General features: G+C 33.6%; 1 long non-coding RNA gene and 1 other non-coding gene across 3 annotated transcripts; both read right to left on the bottom strand.

Moving 5' to 3' along the window:
* Positions 1–333: 333 nt before the first annotated feature.
* LOC116119618 lies at positions 334–4,282 on the bottom strand. Of its 2 annotated transcripts, XR_004126417.1 has the most exons (5): positions 4,184–4,282; positions 3,232–3,465; positions 2,791–2,968; positions 482–776; positions 334–390 (listed from the first exon to the last, which is right to left on the bottom strand). It is a non-coding gene; the product is annotated as an uncharacterized LOC116119618 (long non-coding RNA). The 2 variants fall into 2 exon arrangements; XR_004126416.1 differs by lacking the exon at positions 4,184–4,282 and having other exon boundaries at positions 3,232–4,117.
* On the bottom strand, positions 2,168–2,239 carry TRNAC-GCA. The gene has a single exon. It is a non-coding gene; the product is annotated as a tRNA-Cys (tRNA).
* Positions 4,283–4,512: the final 230 nt, after the last annotated feature.

Here is a 4,512-nt window from a genome sequence, read left to right as displayed (position 1 = left end):
AAACAGTGGTAAAAGACTTCAAATAAAGTTGATGTTCATATTGTATTGCACCTGAAAAGCATATACATTTTAACGGCTTAATGTTTGGTGTAATTACAAATATTTCATACATATCTAGGCTGAGGGAACAAGTACCTCACAAAATCAAATGAAATCTGTTTGTGTTTACATAAACATCCTAGTTCATTATACTACAGCAAAACACTAGGGAATGCATAATTATCAGCTCAGCTTCGATACTCTTTGATTTTCTGTGGGACTACAGCATTTGCAAATTTCAAGAGCTGGTGGTACAAAAACAAACTAACAAAATACCTCCAGCAAAACCAAATCTTCAACAGTGTTCCACTATTTGACAGACGTATAGCCTATATTTCCATGCAAAAAAATCTGCACATATGATACATATCAAATTATAGGTTTTTCTTTTTTTTTTTCAATATATAAATATTTGAATTCATTTTTAGGTTAAATCTCTTACTTGGGACATAAAACATGGATAAACTCTCCAAGGGACCTTGCCCTTGCTTTTCCGTGTTTGCTGTGGATCAATGTTATTCTTTCTTCCAGTAGTTGTGGTTTTAGCAACCTTGGAGGAACCAATCTTCTTTTTCTTCTTATCTTAAGCATTCACATTTGAGTTTCCCCTTGTTGGATTGGACGTTGAAGCAACTGCAGCTAGCGAGTAATACTTGCATCCAGTTTATAAGCCATCAGTTCCCTCAATTAAGTAGATGAGTTTTGGATGGACGCTTGTGGGAATCCTAGAAACGAATCTGCAAATAATATCTACTGGGTTTGGGCCCGATACTTACAAAAAAGGTTACTGAGCAACATGCGTTATTTTAAACACAAAATAAATTTGTTCTGTCAGAACTCTTATACCCTTTACTAGGGGTAGCTGAATAAAGTTTAAAGAAGGCATGCAGGCCTAATATAAAGAAAAAAGAGTATTTCAACTGTATTTAAATTTTTAATATCATGAACAGAGAAGAAATCAGCCAGGCATCAATCTGTAGTCATCTAGACATATCGTATAAGCTCAGCACAGTGATAGTTCACTGCACCAGGAGAACATATAGATATGTAACACTATCGTAAGTACCTGCTTAATCATCATCTTCTACTCTGCCCGTGTCTAGTTTAAGCCAATTTATCAAACTTATCAATACATGACTGAGAAAAACAGATTAGAATTCCTAGACGAAGGTTGCTAAATTTGGCATTAGACAGCAAAAGTCTATTCACTTGTCTCACTAACTCTTTCTTTGATTGAGGACAGTAAAAGAGAAACCCAACCACTCGTGCACATCAATCCAAGACTTTAAATCTCTAATCTTTTCTTTAGGAAAAAAATTAACTACTTAGACAAGTCAAGCCAAATTACTGGGTCAAACTGAAATTTCAAATCTACAACAATGATGCAAATGGACAAAGTACTCACAAGGAAGACACTCAGATGAGTAAGGCAAACATCAAATCCAACCGCATAGCCACCTGCAGCAGAAAGCTGGGCAGTCATCGGCACAGGATCTGCACATTGTTTTCTTCATGGTCCTCCATTCAACAAAAAGTATAGAAGAAAAATATGACTAAATGAAATGGAAGACCAAAATGTATATGTAACATGATGGACATTGATATATAAGTTGGTGAAAATTATTTCAAAATAAATGTAACAATGTAATAAGTTAGAGAATATAAAATAAATTGATTAACAATTAATCTAAAACGTTTAAGCCAATACAAAACAAGCCTGAAAGTAGTATTTAAACTCTAAAATGAATCCTCACATGCAAGGCCAAATTTAATTAACAGACATCTCATGTAGATACAATGACACATGATTCACGTGATTAAACTTTCTTCTTCATTCATCTCAAGTAGGAAGGGATTTTGAAAGCTTAACTGCTTAGCTTGATTTCAAGTTGTACAGAAAAAAAGGGCTTTGTGCTTTTTAGCATGTTTTTGGATGCTATGGGCTGTTTTTGTATGGTTTTTGCTACCTCTAATTCTTTTGAACTCTTTGAGGACAACTGGTCCATTTTACCGAAGTAACAATTTGAAGTTTTTATATACATACCATAAACAAATGGAAATTCAAATACACAAAACATACATTTAAATCCAAAAACATATCTAACTTTAAAAAAAAAAAAAAAAATTAAGGGCCCAACCAGGTTCGAACCGGTGACCTCTTGATCTGCAGTCAAATGCTCTACCACTGAGCTATGGACCCATTTGCTATAAGCATTTCTAACTCTACGTTTTAAATTAATAATAGGAGAATTTTCAACACAAGAATACCGCATCGAAAACCAGTAATCCAAGAAGTTCAAGCTGACAGAAAAGACTCAGAAACAGTATTGAAGTCTAAGAAAAAACCAAGTCCAGATAAACATATTATTCGCAGTTTGGATTCAAATGGCAGGCAGAGGTTTGTGTTCAGGAGTTAACTTTATAAAATGGTCCAGTTCAATTTCCGAGCAACAAAAACCTAATCGCAGAAGAACAGATGTAGAAAACATAGAATAAAACATATAACATTAATGTTTCTACATACATAACACAAAGTCGCATACAAGCATCAATCGTAAATTTAAAAACGTTTTTACCAACTCTTGTTATGGAAAACAGCAGTTGTACTTAAAATTTCCCATTTTTAAGTGAATCATCACCAACAAAAACATTTCACCATTCAAAACAAACCATTCCACTATTCCAAGAGCATAATAAAATTTAAAAAGCTCTAATTTCCAAATTAAAGAAGAAAGGCAATTGATAACTTACCAAATTCATATGATGTCATATTAAAATAACCTTAATCTTAATGCTGTTTTTGGGGCTGCGACAGAGTAGAGTGATTCTGTTGGGCCATGTTGGTGCCTGGTTACAGCAATTGGCGGAATGGATGTTCCTTCTAAATCTCTAACGTTTCCACCACTCTTCTTGATCTAATCCGATTTTACTACGAGGGAAAACAAATAAATAAATAAAAAGGATAAAAGGACAGAAAGTCAAAAATAAAGCTGCAATAACTTCTTCTCCATCATAAACATGAATGATTGATGATATGAATGGAATTCATGTTACAAGTGTCATCGTTTTAATTTTATCTTCATGTGTGAAAAAATAAATGAGAAGATACCAACTTTAACAACGTTTACCTACCATGCTGCAAGCTTGATTTAAATTTACCAACATGTCAGAGCAAAAAAAGGCTTCACTTACAATTTATCGACATGCAAGCAATTCTTCAAAAGGAGAGATTTCGATTTTGAATCAGATGAAGTGTTCTTTATCAAAGCCTCTGCCTGTCCACTTGCTCAGCCCGACCAAGGAGATCAACCATAGATGCTTAGTGATATATAGTCAGATTCAAAACACTTCACAAGCATCATTTCTGAATCCCCATTTCACATCAACAAAGGCCTCCACCCTCAACAACATCATTTTTAAACCATCCTTTACAATTACATAAGGAAAAAATCTCACAAGGTCAGAAACCAACAAAGTTAGCACCTAATTTAAAGTGAAAAGAATAAATAAAGAATTTGGACGTAAACTAGACCACCCATCTCATGAAACAACCTAACAGCCTATTCAAGTTTTGAACTTTAACGCCATAGATCTTCCCCCACAACGGTATGCCATTTAAAAACTCACAACCACATTAAATGTCAACGTATTTATCATACATACCAAGAACTGAAGCACTACAAAAGCACTATATAACTGAAACCCACATTTCACAATCTGCCTAAACATAACCATTAGAAGTCACTAGCAACTCCACACACCTTAAGCTCACAGAGAAACCAACCTCATTGGCCCGAAACCCAAAACGGGCACATAAAACAAAACAAACTCAGACCATTTTTATACAGAAGACATAATACTTGTCCAAAAACCAAGTTTCATTCAGGCATTTGATCAAACATTAAACCAGCACTCAACATATCACCACAAGGCTCGAACATTTCACTATATTGTGCTGTAATAAGATATCTTTAAAATAGACCCAGTTTTGACAAAGCGAAAGTGAAGTGACTATGGCATGGTTAAGTTATTTAACATCACCAAAATGTTGGAAAAGAGAGACAATCTTGAAAGCAAAACCCAGTAAGTGTTGCAAAAACATAATGGGAAGTGATCCAAAAGGAAAATTTCTAAGATAACTTACAACACTGAACACATTCCTCTCGTTTTGTTTTGGTGGGCTTCTTGCTAAGCTTATGACCTAGCAATATATTACATCGCATAATCTAATCGTTACTTACAAACCTACAGTTTGCCCTAAACCTGAAGGCGACTACACATATAACATGTAAAGTTTCTTAAAAAATATTAAAATAAAATAAATACTAATGTTTTATCATTTTATGTATTGATATTAATATCTATGTATTGATATTGGTTTATCAATAATATTAGAATGAAATAGAATAATAATATAGAATAACATCTCCTATATTTAATAATCTCTTTAAAGTATGGTTAGTATTTTATTAC

The sequence above is a fragment of the Pistacia vera genome, unplaced genomic scaffold (genome assembly GCF_008641045.1).
Source record: "Pistacia vera cultivar Batoury unplaced genomic scaffold, PisVer_v2 Contig897, whole genome shotgun sequence".
Classification (NCBI taxonomy): domain Eukaryota; kingdom Viridiplantae; phylum Streptophyta; class Magnoliopsida; order Sapindales; family Anacardiaceae; genus Pistacia; species Pistacia vera.
The sequence above is the reverse complement of the archived record's forward strand: the minus strand, read 5'-3'. Positions and strand labels throughout refer to the sequence as shown.